The following is a 19,808-nucleotide window of genomic DNA, read 5'->3' on the forward strand; positions in this document are numbered from 1 at the left end:
TTCCGTAGTAATTGGATAATATGTAAGTATGGGTAAGAAGTACCAGAACATACTTTGAGCTCACTTCCAGATCAACACACTTTCTATGGAATGAAAGTGGAACTACAAGAGGAGTTGCTAGATCTTCGGAAGTAACTAGCAGTATTAGAAGACATAAACTCCACTTTCCAGTCAGGAACTCCAAGTTTGGAAATACACGTTTGGAATTTGTCTAAGTTCGGAACTTCACTACTTTCTAGCTAGTCAGGAACTCCATGTTCGAAACTTGTCCAAGTTCCAAACTCCGCTTCCTAGCTTGTCAGGAACTCCACGTTCGGAACTTGTCCAAGTTTGAAACTCCACTTCCTAGCTAGTAAGGAACTCCACGTTCATAATTTGCCCAAGTCCGGAACTCCACTTCCTAGCTAGTCATGAACTACACGTTCGAAACTTGTCCAAGTTTAGAACTTTTCCAAGTTCGGAATTCCACTTCCTAACTAGTCAGGAACTCCAAATTCGGAACTTCACTTCTTCTATGCGGGAAGTCCAAGTTCGGCATTGCTCTATCGAGTAACAAACCCGAAACTGTTTGTGGACTGAAGAATCTAGAAATGCATTGTCTAGTACTAAATCCGGAACTACCTCACCAATTGGAGAGCTAAAAATCTGATTGGTGAGACATCAGAATTGAGAGCACACAATCAATTGATAAAGTCGGAATTGGTTCTTTTTACTTGATCAAATTAGGAGTTATGGTTCGATTAGCAAACCCGGAACTAATCAAGACTGAGTTTGACAGTTTAGTTTTTGAAGAAAAAGACATGGTTGTTTACACCGAAAGTCTCAATTTTCTCTTGTACAAACTTAAAGAAGACAACCGAATGCAAAGAGAAAGGCGTTGTGTGGTAACTGATAATGGTGGATTTATGATAAGTTGATGAACAGTAGAATTATGAGATCATGAACAGTAAATTATGATGGAAAAATAGTAGATAAAACTCATCAAAATCATGTGATAAAGAGGAGAGTAGTCGTGTTCGCCAAACTCTAGTTGTACACTACTTGGATACGAATCTAGATTGCAAATATGCTTCACTAATGAGAGTCAAAACAGTAGATATGAGGTGAAAACAATGAATTTAAATGATGAATAAAGGTAATAGAAGGGATTTAATCCGCCACGCGATTCGATTGACTATTAGTTAGTATCAAATTGCTTGTATTGATCCCTAGTGAAGACCAAGTCCTCTCGGATCGAGGTTTCACTAACATGAGAGTCTAGCTCCACCACAAATCTCTTTGGTGGTGGATCTATATTCTAATTCTCCATTATGAGCTCTATCTCTAGTTACTTATAACGAAGAACTTGAAGTTCTTTTATGCAAAAGAATAAATACTAATGGTGAATCATTCTCACATGGCTTCATAAACCTCCTCTAATCGAGGTTTAGCCTAGTGTCATTGGAATTACTATACTAAAGCAATAACAATGAGATATTATAAAGTAAAGAAGAATTTAATAAAAAAGCTTTTATTGAAACGTTTCTAATGGTGGCTACAAACTAATTTATTCTAACCCTAAATAAAGTAAAACTAATTAAAACTAAACTAAACTAATTATTAACTAAGGAGGGGAAGGAGAGAAAGTGTTTAGCCTTAACCTTCTTTATATAGGAGATGGTTAGGGTTATATTTTCGTGCATGGGCCAAAAAGTGGGACTTTGGGCCTCTAAACGAACTAAGCCTAAAGTCTATTAGGTTAAGTTTAAAAGGGCCATAGTTGCTGGAAATTACTTATATACCTTTTTTGTTCACTTTTACAGCTTTGATTGGGGAAAACCGAGGTCCATTGGAAAGCTTATTCCTAGTCAGTCGTTTTGACATAAAGTAGGCCCAATGTCGAGGCCCGAGTCCAAAGATACGGCCTGTTGAAGTTCTGTTGACTTTTATTTTATTTTTCTACCCAGATTGACTTTGACTTCCCAGCTTTGACTAGGCTTGAAAAAGACTTTTCTCCATGATTCTTAGGCTTTAAATGTAGAACTTCCTTGGCAATCAACTTCAAGTCCTAAAATACACAAAACACGTAAATAGTACTAACTTTTATTTATTATAAACATAATTGGCCTAATTAGAGTACTATTAAGGGGTTTAAACTACCCTTTTGAGTGCTTATCACACCACCCCCAAATAGCATTTTGCCTGTCCTCAAGCAAAGATGAGAAATAAAAACAGATAAGTGGCAAAAAATGTTGTCCTAACTCCTAACAAATCTTTTTTTGCAGAGTGTGATTGCATTAACCATATGCAATAAAGCCTTAAACCACTAGGAATTCTCTAATGGACGAGTTATAGCCTCGTGCACTGCTACAGAAAAGCTCATATACCACTGTTATTTACAGTGGTAAAAAGCCTTTGGCCACTGTTTTCATACCGTGGTAACAACCATCGTGACAAATACTTCTAACAAAACCGTGGGAAAAAGTACCTCTTATATACCACGGTTTTAAGTAAAACAGTGGTATTAGGATTTACAAACCGTGGTTAATAGTCCGAAAAGTTTGGTCTTATATTTACAAACCGTGGGAAATAGTGATGATATATACGACGGTTGGATACAAACCGTAGGTTATATAAACTGATTATACCTCGGTTCTTATCAAACCGTGGGTTATATAAATTGCTTATACCTCGGTTCTTATCAAACCGTGGTGTATAGTCATTACAAACTGTGGGTTATATAAATTGCTTATACCTCGGTTCTTATCAAACCGTGGTTTATAGTTTTTTTTTTTTTTTTTTTTTTTTTTTTTTTTTAAAAAACCCCTAATTATTTGATTCTAATCATATTCATTCAACCTGCAACCTGCCCATTTTTACCATATATATCCACACTGGATTTAAAAACACATTGCTCAAATAAACAATTCATAGTGCAACACAAACAAAAGAAATAAATTTACATATCCAACACAAAGACATTGAATTGCTAAAAGAATTTTGAACTTTTTTGAGTCATCAATAATGAAAGAAACATCCAAATTTACTTGTTATATCAAAATAATAATGACCTAACTTGTTGCATCAATAAAAAAAACAATCTATTTGTTCTATCTAAAATATAAAAAAGAAAATGGTGAGACCAAGCACCACACCTTAATTGGAAAGGGTCAAAACCTAGCTAAGACTCGACGCTTGGCTCTAACGCTCCATTATGCTGGATGAATCTAAGAATTTCAAGTCGAACAACATCAAGTTCCTCTTGTGTGTATGTATCTTTGAGGGATAGATTTGTCATCTGCACGATCAAAGATAAAAAAGTATATAATAACTAAATAATGAAGAGTAACACAAAATAGAGAATGCTAGTGTATGACGAATTATACCTTATTTTCAAAAGAATTATCTGAACAAGCTTCCATTATTTCTCTCATAAACTTCATTACGTAATACCCACACTCTTTACTACCGGGTTAGTGCGGCCCTAAGTACAAACATGGAAAATATTCATAAGCATATATTTTTCCAAACACACAGTATGTATGCATAAGAATTTGTTTATTACCATAATCTTCTCCCACTTCACTGGACCTTTACTTCCTTTCCCTTCAAGTCTTTCTATTTTCATGACCGCACTTCAAAATAAGATCAATGTAAAACTTAATTAGCAAGTAAAAGATAAGCACGTAATGATCTAATTATTTCATATACATACACAATCATGACAAACCTGTTAAAATAGATATCCATATCATTAGATGGTAGATTATGCATTGAATCCAACCAATTAAAAGTCATCCGTGATAAATTAATAGCAATCAAAACCCAATGTCCACTAAAAAGATCAGAGGCATGTGTGGTTAAAAAAGAAAAATTAGGCATTAAAACTATAATATACATTCCAATGAAAATGATAAAACATGGATAATATTAAAAATATAAGACAATATCCTTACCCTGGATTATAAGGGATAAGAACAACTCTTTTTCCACTTGTATTCTGCAAGCTCTCCACAATAATTTGAGTTTTCTCATTCCCATTAGCTCTTGTGAAAGATAAAGGGTTTACAAATCCAACGATATCACGACAACTCACAAATTCGTCATAAAGAATCCTAGAGAAAAAAAAAATAAAGCAATCATAATTACTAAAACTAAATATGAATATCTAAGATTTACGATAGCACCAACAATGAAATTTTGCAGATATTCTAACCTCATATATACCACCAAAATAGCAACATCTAACCAACCCATGTTACATACATCCATTATATCGCTTTTCTCCATAATGAAACTACCCATATTATCTCCAAACAATTCTCCTCCTACTGGAAAATGTATCGAACCTTGGTCCCCTGGAAGCGCCATATTGAGGAATCCCACAAACGAATCTATTGCACCTTGATTATGACTATCACTAGTTTGATTTTTACTTCCCTAAATTAAAAATTCAGAACAACCAATTATTAAAAGAGAAGCCAAATTCAGAATATAACTTCATATTAAAGAATCTTGTTATTTACCTCAATGTCATCTTTATAATAGACATGGTCCTTTGGCCAAGGAACTTGTGTGCCAAGAGCATCTGCGACATATCTAAGCTCCTCATTCACTTGTATAGGAAGAGCAAGACGGCCAGCTTCTTCAGAAACAAGCGATACAACAGCAACACGAACATTATTAAGTCCCAAAGGGTAACCGTGAATTTCTTTTCGTTTATTTCCCTCGTATACCAAGCCTTCAGCAACAATATTTGTTCGGCCAACCGCAGCCAAATAACATTATTTTTCCTATATAAATGTCTATGTATCATAATAAGCACACAACATTATATTTTAATAACATATTACGTGTAAACTACAATTTACCTCCCCTAGACCAAATGTTTGACCACGTGTTTTCTTATTTGCCTTGTTCACATGATCAAATTGAGCCAAATTACACTCTAGGCCCTACAATTGAAGTATAAATCTTAGAACCATTTTAAAATTATATATATAATGTGTAAAACACTACTTACCTCTCCTGGACCAGATGTTGGACCCTGAAATGATGTTTGACCCCGTGTTTTATTCTTATTTACCTTGTTCACACGATCAGATTGAGCCAAATTACACTCTAGGCCCTACAATTGAAGTATAAATCTTAGAACCATGCAACATTATTAAAATTATATATATCACGTGTAAAATGCTACTTGCCTGTCCTAGACCAGATGTTGGCCTCGAAAATGGTGTTTGACCTTCTTGTGTTTTCTTATTTGCTTTGTTACCATGATCTGGTTTGGGCTTTGATGGAGGTTGGGCTGCCTTCCCATTTTTTTTCAGCTATTAGTCAGAAAAATAAAATTTGTAGTTAGAAGGTCGGAATGCATAAAATGGTTGGGTCAAACTGTTGTTGCACAAACACTAGATGCAACGATGAATGATGCACAAATAGATGGCAGGTTACCAATAAAAAAAAATAAAAGAAACATTCAAGTAGTAACTTACTTGGCCGAGCATTTTTACTAGTCTACCCAGTTGATGTTTACGGATGAGTGTATCGTCGATCAATATTGACACTTTCGTATTCTTTGTTTGAAGAGATTTTTTCAGATGGTAAGGAGTTATCTTTGTCCTCCAACCTCCGACTCTATCCAACAGCAACCTAATGTCTTCCTGAAGACGGTAGTTTTGGTCCCGTTGCTCTTGAATTGTTGATTCCAACTTTGTAACATGTTCCTTTGAGCCACGTTTGTTAACATGGAAATATGTGGTGGGGGTGATCCCCTTTCCAACTGCTCGAGTGCGACCAGGATGCTCGGGTGTGCCCAATGCTAGAGTTAAGATGTCTTTACTTCCTTCAATAACTACCTTTCCCTCCTCTACTTCCTTAGTCAGCACATCCTTCAATTAAGTTTTGAAGTAAACAAGGATTTAGCAAATCCAAATCACAACAAGCATTCATGTCTAACATGAAAACATAATAATAAATGATTAGAAAACTTACAATCTTTTTAGCCACTCTTTCCGTAGCTACTTCAATATATTTTCCTTTTTTTGAGTAAGCTCTTTTCCATATTGAAGGCCTTCGATTTTTTCCATTAAAGGATGGTCCCAACTATTTTTTCTATGGTTACAAAATAATCACACAAACGACATGGTTAATACGATGCATGTCTTCGAAACTCTTGGTTGAAGGTTTATCATACCCAAACAAATTAACAAGTGCCTACATATATAAATGTTGAGACAGACAATGTACTCACCAATTGTTCTCCAATATCAGCAAATCCCGTCTTGCCCGTCCTGTGGTTATATACTTTTGCTACTCGTCGCTGTGAATTAAGTTTGCTAATTTCCTGGAAAACATGGAATTAGTCGTATTTAGGAATAAAAAACAATATATGGGTTTAATGTGATTGGATGTCTTTAATAGTCAAGGAATTAATTATCACAGCACACGTCAAAGGCAATTTGGGGAGGTCACATTCCTATTAACAACCTAGGTTGGCACACAATCTTAGACTATCAAAGGGGCTGCCTGAGTTTAGATGTGCAAAAATACCGCTTGTAGATGACATCCTATGACAGCAGCAATTTGGGGAGGTCACATTCCTATTAACAGACAAGTAAAGAATTTTTAGAGGACTAACTATTTAAAGGTGCTTACTTGTGGTGGGTTTGTGCGTCATGATGATTGCCATGTTGTTAGGGCCTATATTGACAACATTCATTGTGTTGACTGGAGAACAAAAGAGTGAATGAGACATTTCGAGGCTTAGTCACATGATTTTCATGACTTAATGTTGGCGGCATATGCATTTTCATGACTTAATGTTGGCAGGAAGTCACTACTTAGCTCCTAACTCTCCTCGCCTAGCTCCAACTCTCACTTTCGTCATAATGATTTTCATGACTTAATGTTGGCAGGAAGAAGTCACTACTTAGCACTAGCGGTAGAAGGTTCTATTTACACAGCAGTAGTAGCTACCCTACAAGGAATGCATATATAAAGATAGCAATCACTATCCATAGCTCCAACTCTAGCTCGTCGGTCAAGCTCGACAAGACTTCACTTTAGCTCTGTTATCCTTGTTCGAACATTTCCTAAAAAGTCGACTACAAGTTATAAATCGAGGGGAAGGCAGGTGAAGTCCTTTCCTCTGGCCCGCAATGCCCCGGATTTCATCGGAATGGAAAGAGAATCAAAGGTAAGCCAAAGCTTTTCGCGATAATGTCACTACCCGTTCCTATAAGCCATAGCTCCTCACTCTTCACTGACGCAACTATAGCTCCTAACTCTCCTCTGCCTAGCTCCAACTCTCACTCGTCATAATAGTTTCGTTACGTTCTCTATTGTAAACAAAATTTTAGTGAGCTTACGCTTGGGGCCCTGTAGCTAATTAAAGCTTAGAATATAATGGAAGAGCGACTTCAGGGAAAAACATTACTGGAAGCAGCTGTAAACAGATGAGACCTACTAAAGTTATAATTTTCTGGAAAATATTTTGTACAACTTATATTTAACACAAGACCATGAATTACTGAATTCCACTAGGCATGAATTACTGGGGAGAATTTTCTATTTCTTTTTTGAGAAACAGTCCTCAAAAGATTAATGGTTAAGTGATAAAGAGGACCACACACAAAAATGGGGTGTAATCCAATAACCCAAATCTCTAACCTTTGCATGTAGATGAGAAAAGAAAGTCTATTTTTTGGAGTTCATACTTGTGAACCAAGTGTATGCCAGCTTGTCAAGACCCAGGACTTTTTTTTTCAAAAAACATGACCATAGGTTTGCCGACAATTCTACATCCATAAATGATATCTTCCCAGCATTCAGTGATGAACACTAATGGGTCATAAACAGATTGAAAATAAACAAAAAAACAAGAGCTTGAAGCTCTGAAAGTTGATTGCTGATGGTAAACACTACATAACGCTGAGCATGTAAGAATTAACTTGAAAAAAACTCAGATGCGAAATGGGGAAGGAGCTCCAGCTGGGCGTGGGGCTTGTCCAGGCTTTGACATGTCATCCCTGCGTCTGAAACGCTGTGGTGGCTTACGGTTCCTTCGGTTAGTACGAGACCGAACCCTCACAACATGAGAATGAATTGCACACGAAACACAATATTGCATCTTCGCATACAACTTTGGCAGAGTATATCCTTCATTGACACAAGCTTCTTGAACATCTCTAACAGCAGCTTGCTCAACAATATTCCTAACCAGAAACCTCTTGATTGCCTTATCCTTGGGGCAACATTTGCCACAGTTAGAGCAACGAATGAACTTAACATGACCACGGCTGTGCTTGTTACGGCCCCCATTCCTACGCTTGAACGTCATTTTCCCTTGAGGAGATGGATTAGATCTCTTCTCTCTTCACTTCAACGACTGTAGTTGATTAGCAAGACCCAGGACTTTCAACTGGGAATTATGACTGGTGTATAACAGTTTACATAGAGGTTTAAAGTGTATAACAATTTTTCCAGTACATAATCTCTTGAGGATTGTGCTCGAAAAGAAATCAGATTGCTTTCTATATTGTTTATTTCATCTCAAGGTGGAAGCAGTGTTTGAAATGTAAAGTTTTCAGGCACCATCTCCATTTTCCACAGCGTCAGAGAGTACGTGTGATTCAAATTACTGGCGGTCTATAAGTCCACTACTCTACTGGACCATGAATTACTGAATTCCACTGGGCAGCATGAAAAGAGAGGTCTTAAAGGGCAATAAAGTTTCCAGTTGGCTATCTAAGGGTAGGATGCACACCGCCACGACAGACTTAAGGATACTAAGAAGACTTGATGTTCAGAACAGAAGGGTAGACTAAGAAGACTTGATGTTCAGAACAGACTTAAGGATACTACGAAGACTTGATGTTCAGAACAGACTTGATACTAAGAAGACTTCATTGGGTAATATCAGTCAAATTCTTACAAGTCTAAGACTTATAAGTCCCCTGATATTCTCTACAACAGCTAATAGGTGATTGTTTTCAAGGTCTAAAGGCAATCGAAGGTTGAGTTTTTGAATATTCGATCTGCTTCGACTAATAAACTGATGAAGACCCTCTCTACTATCACCATCATAGAGTAATAGTGAATTAAGAGAACTGCAATGTTCAGCTAATAGTAATAAAATTCTATCAACTAGGAACATACAGGACTGGAAGTTATTTACTCGGCTTTTCTATAACTTTGCCCCTGTTCTGTTCTCCATTTTGATTGTCCATAAAATTACGGGCAAATCATTGTCACTTAAGTAGTACCATCCCTTCCACATCAACAAGAGCCTCTACTACCTTTACAAAGACTCTCTTTCTCTTTGGTCCATCTGGCCTGAAAGAGTGAAGGCCATTACAAACAGCTCCGAAGGGATCAGTGCCCGCTTGTCCTGAAGGCTAACATCATCAGCCCCGACTCACGAGGCTTAATTGTTCTTCGAACGATAAGTAGCTCTAGACCCTGACCCAAGAAGTTGTAATCAATCCAACTTTTAGCTGATGTCATAGTAGAAGAATTGGAGTTTATCCTTCATTCATGACGTCCACATTCGTACAACAACCATTCTAAAACCTGAAAAGCTAAGTTTATTTGCATCTTCAATATGAATTTCTGTTGTAGAAACACCTACCAAGTCCCTCAACTACCCCTGTTCTAGTACCAGAAAATATTCTAAATATGTCGTATACGGTCGGCTCGACCTCGTTACATCGGTTTCTCCTTAATAGACATAGGTTCATGCAGCGAACTCTTATAGATGTCGGGCTGTTTTCTTTCTCCTATAGCTAACTAACAAGCAAGGGATGAGCGGGCTACCGCGAAAGCCGTATAGCGTTAGCGCTTTAGTGTTCTTGCTGCATATGTTTTCTTGGTCGCTAGTGCGCTCATCCCTTGCTTGTTGGGACCAATTGTTCAATCAATCAATAGGTGGTTACAGCACTAGCATCTGTGGAGAATTCCGCTGACAATGCCTAAGGTCGAGCAACTTATAGTTGAACTTACTCAATGAAGCACTGACCCGTTACCGGCTTAGCTAGGTTACCTACACTTAGTCGGGTTGCCACTGTAGCTTAGACCGGGCTGGTGGAATTGCTTGCCAACTCCAACTCTGCACCGTTTCCTTGAAGAGTCGGATGGCGGCGATAGCGATATCGTAAGTCCCACCCGTGGGGTGAGACAACCAACGCCTTTACTACTGCCCGTGATTGCCTTCTTGTACCGAGTGCGTTTCAAGATAACTCATATTGATAACTTTCCTGAATCACGGGTTCCACTTCGGAATGGTTCTTGGACAAGAGCAGGGGTTGGCGAGTCCCTCAAAACATAGCCGAACCAGAGGGTTTTGTGTAGTGAAATATATCTTCGCGCTCTCCTATTCGTTCCTCCTTGAGTTCATTCACTCAAGAGGGAGAGCAGGGTCTATTGGGATTTTATGGCCTGAACGCGTGTGAGATACGCATTTGATCGGACCAAGTTCTCGGTATCGATCTTGACACCTTTGAACGGACTTCCCTTTAGCTGCAGCTACAAACAACTCCTTACTTGCTACCAACTCCTTAATGCCCGGACTCGCTCCTTCCTGACCAGACTTCACTTTAGCTGAAGCTACAAACTAGGGACTTGGAACTTGCTAGAGAAATCGAACTGAAGCGGCTTCAGCCGCAGATAACAAATGGGGACTACTTGCCCTAGCCACTAGGTATTAGGATACCTTTACGGACTCTTCTAAGACACTTGGCTTCCCGGGAGTTGATTTTTGCATTCGGTCGGACGGATAGCGACTAACTCATAGATACGAGATACCATACACTAACTAACAGAGCTCTTAGCTCTAGCTTCCTTAGAGGCTAGCCACCTTCACTTCCTCTGCTAAGAAGACCTTTAGCTTACTCATAGGTGGGGAAGGGAGTTGTTGCTTATGAGTTACTTGCTTTAGGGGCAGCTTCCGCCGAAGAGAAAAACTCGTTACTAGCTTGCCGTTTACAAGTCGTTCAAGACTTATGAGAAACGGTATTCTTTCTTTCTTGAACGATTTCCGGAATATTTAGCCCCGTATTCTGGCTTGAGTGACTCCGAAATAGTAGGTCGGATACGGAATCTATTATATTTGGAATGAAGAGACATAATGTAAAAACTACTAATCATTAGTATGAAAATGAGAATGAAAAAAGAAAAAATGAATACCAAATTACTAAAGAGACTACCAAATTACTATGACTAAAGAGACTACCAAATTACTATGAATATCTAGCAAGCGTCTAGACTTGTGAGAATCGCCCCCAGACTATGACTAAAGAGACTACCAAATTACTACCCACACCCGCACCCAGTAGAAAATCCAGCAGAAAGTAAGAGCACATGGGGTGAGGTTTTAGAGAAGAAGGCAGTAGGAAGTATCAGAAGATAGAATGCTTGTTAACCATAAATGAATACAGTTATCCAAAACCAATCAAAATAACAAAAATAAGTTATCCTAACCTGAAATTTTGGTGTCAGTCTTGACTTCACAAATCTTTCCCAATCTTCCTGTCTAATATTTTTCTCGTGTTTTTTAGGTGGCTTCAAAAGCTTTTCAGGTTGGTCTTTGTAGGGAGTGATATAGTACCTAGTCAACCGACTCTTGAATTCTTTCTATTTCTCACCAATATCTGAGACAACACCCTTCTTTTCGTCTTCTGTCAAGTTGAATTTGGCCTATACAAAAAGAATAAGCTATAAAGTTACAATAACCTAAGACTAATTAGACAATTAATAGTACAACTAGAGCTATTTACCTTTATAGTATCCCATAACAAGTCTCTCACTTCATCTCCGACAGCATGCCAATTTTCATAATCAACAATAGAGATTCGGGACTCCGCTAACAAACCTGAGTAGCTTGCCAAATCCTTTCCGCCTTCCCCTATACGTTGACCATCTTCATTGTATTGAACATTCAATAGTTCACCCTCTCTCATTTTTGTTATCCTTTTGCATTGAACTGCTCCTCTTCCTATCCTTTCTACACTTGAATCTTGTGTATTGTTAACTTCCATTGGTGTATCGGAAGTCTCATCAACTCCCATATCTGAAACAGAATCAGAATTCTCTCCTGGATCCATGCTGATTTCCTATATACCGAGTATAGACATGAAGAATTTAACCAATAACAACATATGAAATAAGCTAGGTATCAATAACTTGGACAATATTAATTAAACAATAATAAGACAAATGATCATCCATAACATAAATTAAAGTATTAAGGCAAATATAAATATCAAAGTAGGTATGAATTCACATTTAATAACAATATTCAATAGTCAAATAATAAAGGAACAAACTTGTTCAAACATCCCCATAGAAAGAAAAAAATCATAACATGCTCTAACTTAATCGTTAGAGGTAGGGTCGACATAAGTCCCCTCACAATCTACACGCGCATAAGATGATACTGATGCACCTGAACTAAGGAAGTCGACATCTGGAAAGACTTTACTACTTGTATGATCTAGCTCATCCTCATTCCCTTCCTCAAGGTAGTCTCTTTCAGGAGTCCTCAAAGCTATTGACCATTTTGGATCGAGTTGGTCAGGTACATAAAAGACTTGCTTGGCCTGAGAGGCCATCACAAAAGGGTCTTCCTTATGTCCAATTCTACCAAGGTCAACAGAAGTGAAACCCAAATCGTCTACTTTGATGCCATTTCTGTTGTCAACCCAGTCACACTTAAATACTGGGACTTTGAGTACCAGATAGTCGAGCAGCCATATCTCAGTTATAACACCGTAGTAACCCATTTCTGAAACAACGGGGTTCTTATCCTTGGCACTAGAAATTTGCACTGTTGTCGCCATTAAACCCACACCACTATTTTGGTTTACTAGTGAAGCTTCATGATCCTTCGTATCAAAACGGTATCCACCAATAACATAGCCTGAACACTTTAGAACGTCTCGACGAGGTCCTTGAGCTATAACTTTCAGGGTGTTTGAAAGTTTGTTACCGGTAACTGCTGCCTCCTCCTTAACCTGATTATCCAAGTTATCTAAGAATCTTAGTCGAATTTAGCAAAGTTGTATTAGATGTAAAATAATTTAAGATAATCTTACCCTTTGATCTAATCCAATAAATGAATGTGTGCGAGTGTGCTCATCTTGATACCATTTGGTGACTTTACGAGGATAAGTAAGCTTTTAGGTGTTCCATATGCTTCCTATCAAGTTAAGAAAAAGCTTGGTCACCATTATCTGTCTAGGTGAAATAAGGAAAAACAAAATCCTATACTAACGTACTCGATATAAGGTTGAACGTCATTAGTGTTTGCCAAAACACATTGATGAGCTTGCTCCCAAGTCTTCTCGTCGACTTCAACAACATTCATACCACCAAGAGGCTTTCCCTTAGAAATTGTATTTTCTTTCTCCGTATCATTAGTATCCATGCTTCTAACTGATGGGACTCCCACAGCATTCACTCCAGATAAGTACTCGCTAAGGAACTCAACAGCTTCTTCAAGGATATAATTTTCAGCAATGCATCCTTCTGGACGATTTCAATTCCGCACGTAGCCCTTTAGTATTTTCATGAACCTAATATTCAAAAAGTAACAAAAAAAGAGAAAATACAAACAAACAAACAATCAAATTGATGAAGCTTTACTGAATTATTGAAAGTAGTTAATTCAATTTTTCTCGCGGTACTTGCCTCTCAAATGGATACATCCAACTAAAGAATACCGCCCACAAAGCTCAACCTCCCCTTATAAGATGAACAGATAGATGCACCATGACGTCAAAGAATGATGGTGGAAAGTACATTTCCAAGAGACATAAAGTGAGGACCAAATTGTCTTGAATTTCCTTTAATTTGGACACATCCACTACTTTGGTGCAAAAGAGTTGAAAAAGAAACACAACCGAAAGTGATGGTATACCTCACGCTTTTGGCAACACCGATCGTATTGCCACGGGGAAGAAGTTGCTGCATCAATATGTGACAGTCATGAGACTTGAGACCATACACTTTTAGATCTTGCATTGACACGCGGTGTCTAAAATGTGAAGAATATCCATCTGGCACTTTGAGCTCACGCAAAGTGTTGCAAACTGTTACTTTCTCAGCTCTAGATAACGTATGACATGCTGGTGGAAGATAAGTCCTATTTCCCCTTTTCTCTGGTGCTAGTCCTTCCTCATGTCCATTTCTAAGAGGTCTAGGCGACTTTTGAGGTCATCTTTTGTCTTGTACTTAATGTTAAGTAGTGTGCCGATGATGCTATCACAAATATTTTTCTCAATATGCATGACATCCAAGTTGTGTCGCACAAGCAAGAATTCCCAATATTCAAGCTCAAAAAATATGGATCTCTTCTTCCAATATTTACCACTTTCATTCTCATCAGAAGTGCTAGGCTGCTTCTCTCGTGGTTTGTGACTCTTCATTGGATGCCTTTGACTTCTTTCTTGATGTTTTGGCTTTGGAATCACCAGCTTTGGTTTCCCCATCTAACTTTCATCCCTTTGAGCTTCTCCGAAATCACCTATCCGGTTAATGGGGTCCGGATGTGATCTTAACTCTTCTTTCGACCATTAAATGCCTTCCTTTGCCTTCGATAACGATGATTTTTTGGAAGGAACTTTCTATGGGACTGATATATGTTTTTATTCGAGTGTTTCAATCTTGTAGAATCAGTTTTCTCACCACATATTGGACAAGCAAGATATCCCTTGACACTACACCCAGTTAAATTTCCAAGAGCAGGAAAATCATTGATCGTCCACAGTAGAACAGCCCTTAATGTAAAAGATTCTTGCTTGTAGGCATCATAAACCTCCACACCAGGATTCCAAAGAGCCTGTAAATCTTCAATTAAAGGTTTAAGGTAAACATCAATATCATTACCAGGTTGCTGGGGACCTGATATCAACATTGTCAGCATCAGAAATTTTCTCTTCATACATAACCATGGCGGAAGATTGTAAGGGATCAACATAACCGGCCAGCAACTATGCCTAGAGCTGAGATTACTATGTGGATTGATCCCATCTGTTGAAAGAGCAAGTCGCAGATTTCTTGGATCTTCAGCGAACTCTGGCCACCTTTTATCAACCTTTTTCCATGCTGGAGAATCTGTTGGATGACGCATTTGACCATCAACTTCTACTCTTCTATCTGCATGCCATTCCAAATCTTTTGATGTCTGAGTGGATTGAAACATCTTTGCAAACCTTGGGAGAGGCGGAAAGTACCACAAAACTTTCGCAGGCGCTTTACCCTTCTTTTCCTAATATCTCGACGTTCCACAAGTTGGACAACTAGTTAAATCCTTATACTCATCTCCTCTGTAAAGTATGCAATCATTGGGACATGCATGTATTTTTTGAACTTCCATTCCAAACGTAGACAAAATATTTCTAGCTTTGGTCATGGATTGTGGCACTTCGTTATTATCCGGCAACATTTTTCCCAACACCTTCAATAGCTTGGTAAAACTCGTGTCTGACCACCCACTACTGGCTTTCAAGTTGAACAATTCCACAAGGGATGATAACTTTGTATAGCTTTTGCAACCTTTGTACAAAGGTTTCTCAGCATCTTCAAGCAATTTACAAAGCTTTTCAGGATTCCCCGTGAAACTCTCATATGTATCATTAACCATTCTAACCGTGTCCCCAAAATCACATGGGGTTTCCATATCAAAGTCTTGACATGGAGGTTCATGCATATCGACACTTCGGGACTTTCCACTGTGAGGCTTTTCCCCATGCCATATCCACGTTCTGTAACTTTTTTCAAAACCAACATGAAACAGATGATCCCTGATATCGTCCAAACTCTGATGCAAGTGGTTCCCACAATTAAGGCATGGGCATCTTATGAAATTATGATTGTCTAGGCCTGCATGCTCTCCAACACATTTTCTTCCTCGTATTCATCAGAAAGTCTATCCATAGTCATCCAAGGCTTATCCATACTCAATGTCAGAAATTTAATACATGAGTACTACATACACATGAAAAAAAAAGGTGATTAAGCAAGATAAAATCATGCAATTCATAGATTTTGGCTCAATCTGGTGGTTGAAGCAAATACAAACATACAATATAACCTTGTACTAATCAACCTAAGGTGCCAAAAGTGTAGCGTGGGAATGGATTTAGGCGTATGAATGGGGAAATTCCTACTTTCCTTACATGTGCCCGGCCAGCCACCTAGATACTTGGTAGACTAAAATGAAATAGTTAAGTGTCGCATTAAGATTAGGGTCTTGATACTAGAAATTCCTAGCAATCATAATATTCAAGACTTAACTTTGCAAAAGAAAACACACACACACACAATCAACAAATTGAAAGCTAGTAATTTTTTTTTTACCGTTGAGTAATGCGTGTTTATCTATTTGTCACTCAAATCACGATCCACCCGCTGCTGCCCAATATATCAATCAACAATAAGCAAACTTGCAAACTAATAGTAAAACAACAGGCATAAGAGCTTCTAAAATCAGTTTATGTACAAGAACAGTCTCCATCTCTTACTCATTAAGTCAAACACCTTAAGCCACTAACAAAAACCGTAAACATGAACTGCCAAGCCACTATACAAGCAACTACATGTCATCACTAGGCCAATATATCAATTAACAATAAGCAAACTTGCAAACTAAAAATAAAAATAAAACAACAGGCATAAGTTTCTAAAACCAGTTTATGTACGAAAACAGTCTCCATATCTTATTCTTTTAGTCAAACACCTTAAGCCAATAAGAAAAATTGTAACTGCCAGGCCACTATATAGGCAACTACATGCCATCACCAGGCCATTACAAGTTTTACCAGGCTACTAAAAGGCAAGTATTTGGTGAGAGCTAAAACCTTGCTAAACCTTTCATTGGACCACATTTTGACGCATCGAGACAGTGCTATGGGATTTCATATAATTTTGGGACCTCACATGGAATTCAATGAAAAATATCCCCAAGCAATTCAGTGAATTATAATTTGAGGAATGCAAACACCTGATCAATGCACCTACTATATTGGGGGAAGAAAAGCACTAAACACACGGCAGCAAAAGTGTGGATACAAAATCTATTCGAATGATTCGCTCAAATTTATGTAGTAGTGGAACCACAACAGAACATAACCTATATCTATTCTCCAATTTATTTATTTTTAGTATTGTACAAGACCATACTACCAATTATTTCCAAGCGTTGAGTACCATATTCTTCCCCAATCCTATATATCATCAGGCTACTAACAGTCATCATGCTACTAACATTACGACTTCTAGGAAAAAGACTATCTTGTCGATCACAAGCATAACTATTCTCCGCCTTTTTAGCACTTATAACATCAAACACTTCCTCTGATTTCTTAGTAGAAAAATTATTTGAGATCAACGACATAACTTTCTTATTCCATTTCTTCATATTGTTCCATTTGCTAACATCACTAGCATTCTTCTGTGTCCCTTTCAATCTTTTTCGTTATTTAGTTTTGATGACTTAAACAAATACTATATTATAGGTTTGCTCCATTTCTAGCTCTTTAAATATTTATGGTCAGATAATACTACAGGTTTGGGGAAGCTGTTGAACTTATAAATGTGTGTTGGCTTGACATCAAAGTGAACAAAGATACTCAAATACTTTCGCCAAAGACTACCTATGCAACATACCTTGTAATCAAATTTTATGATGAGGGCCTATGGACTTCTTATTATGAAATTATGAAGAAGTCGCTTCATTCTTTCTTTCTTTTCATTCATTGATGTATCGCTTCCCACCTTAGGACAGATCTTAGGAGTAAACCAAGGGTCAAACGAAAGATATTGCTTATGTTATGGTATGAGAGATCTAAGTCTTTAAAATGTTGAAACAAGTCAGCCCTTACGTACTACTACTTATTGTAGTTCGACCAATCCTTTGGGATTTCAACTATCAATCGCTGGTTCCATAACAAAAAAGGGCAAGTCTTCTTATATATGAGACCTTGCTTGAGTTATTTAATGATCGTCACGCTTTCACTTTAATTATTATTAAAGCCACATAAATAAGGCTTTGGATACTGAGTAAACCTCATCTTCCTAAAATTGATCTTTTCTTTCCTAGCCCCACTAACTAACCATCAATACAAAAGACCTTTTGCAGTGACGGAAAAGCTTAGAAAAAAGATCGAGCACTACCATGGAAAGCATGGTAGTAAAGGCAACTGTCTTCGTATCCGCTTTTAGGCATAAACTAAAAGATCGAAGATCTCGGGCTTGGTGAACCTTTCCATAATCTTCTCATCCAACTGGTTGAGAATCCAATCAATAAAAGTAGGCCTCACCTTCTTCCCTTTCTGGTGGAAATGCAACAAATAATGGAATCAAGGAAGGGTGTTCACACGGCAACCCGAGGTTTGTCTCGCTCAGGAGATCTACGAAGAGTAGACCTGTAGCCGCGGGTCCACAGCCTCGCCAGATTCAACGACAACTGACTGGAGCCTACATAAAGTGGTTTCCACACCGACCTCGACATGCTTAAGCGAGCCTACCCGTTGAAGGGGGGCCCTTCTCCTAACAATCTCGGAAAGCCTTGAGAAAGGACTGATTGACCCGATTACGAAATAGAGTCTTTGTTATACCCTTTTCTTGTCTGTTATCCTTGATTATTTGGGGGGGAGATCAGCCAGGCCAAGGGAACCTTTGAATCCCTGAACTACCAATTTGAATACAAGACTAACTTGAGGTTCACGCCTATCACTTGTAGGGTGGGCCACCAGCCACTTACTCTTTTTTTCTGGAATTGCACCTCAATATCGATCTACCTCCTGGGAAGCGCTGCATTAAGGCGATTCCCTATGCGCAAGGCCCATGCTTAGTTTTCAATTTCAGCAGGAACAATGTCATCGTGACACGTCTTTGAGCACAGGTCATCTTTGATTCAATTCTGAGAGTGGGAGCCACTTTTTGATATCATATCAATCTACCAACGATTTGCTCAACCTCGGCTTGAGTATGATCCATTCGTTACCACCCCAGCCCTAAGGCTTCCATTCTAAAAAAGACTTGCGAAAGCGAGGTAAAAACGGATTTCAATACAAAAGGTTCTCCATTTGGTTGCGATGATTTATTTTGTTTTTTGTTCAAAGCAAAGCGAGCGGTGTTATTGTCCCCTTCCTTCTCCTAGCGTTTAGACATCATATGCAGATCATCGGGATCGGTAATATCATATAATAAATTATTTGATCTGTGAACGCAACCCTTGGCTTACCCAATATTGGCCAGGGAATGGACCAATTCCTTCAAAAAGGCATATTGATTGAGAATCTATGCAGGAGATCGGGTCGCGAACCTTCTCTTTTATCAGGTCCAGAGGGGAACTTAGTTAGGTCCCTCAGGATGCCTATCCGGTAACAGGAAGTCGGGATTCGAGCCATGTATGTGGCATACAACTGGTTCTATCGATACGAATAAAAATATCTTTGATTTGTTTGGTCTTCGGAATCAAGCGGAAAATAATGGAGTGGGGAGCTCTGACGTGCCATTTATTAGAACTCATGAGATCTGGTCAACAAAGGCCAAAGTCTGAAGTCTCCGCTAGAGCTAAGGCTGTAGTTCAAAATCTTAATCTTATTAAGCTTAAAAGAAGAAAGGGGCATCTGTCCTGGTAAGCTGATATTCCGATGGCAAGGCTAGCGGTGTAGCGCGCATCATTTCTCAAAGAGAGTGAGACAACTTAGCACCCATCCCTAAAAAGAAGAAAATGACTTCTATGCTTGTAGTAAATATACCTACGATATTAATGATATCATTATCATGGGAATAGGCCTTAATTAAAAGCATTTCCCTTACATAGG

At 38.3% G+C, this 19,808-nt stretch overlaps 1 long non-coding RNA gene and 2 pseudogenes across 1 annotated transcript; all 3 read right to left on the minus strand.

The window, feature by feature from the left end:
- Positions 1 to 2,965: 2,965 nt before the first annotated feature.
- On the minus strand, positions 2,966 to 3,449 carry LOC147524242 (uncharacterized). Its single transcript, XR_015196916.1, has 2 exons — positions 3,366 to 3,449; positions 2,966 to 3,277 (listed from the first exon to the last, which is right to left on the minus strand). It is a non-coding gene; the product is annotated as an uncharacterized LOC147524242 (long non-coding RNA).
- A 4,314-nt stretch (positions 3,450 to 7,763) lies between these two features.
- LOC147524243 (small ribosomal subunit protein eS26x pseudogene) lies at positions 7,764 to 8,359 on the minus strand (annotated as a pseudogene).
- A 3,991-nt stretch (positions 8,360 to 12,350) lies between these two features.
- On the minus strand, positions 12,351 to 15,933 carry LOC147524244 (uncharacterized; annotated as a pseudogene).
- Positions 15,934 to 19,808: the final 3,875 nt, after the last annotated feature.

Source organism: Coptis chinensis, chromosome 1, assembly GCF_015680905.1.
Source record: "Coptis chinensis isolate HL-2020 chromosome 1, ASM1568090v1, whole genome shotgun sequence".
NCBI lineage: Eukaryota > Viridiplantae > Streptophyta > Magnoliopsida > Ranunculales > Ranunculaceae > Coptis > Coptis chinensis.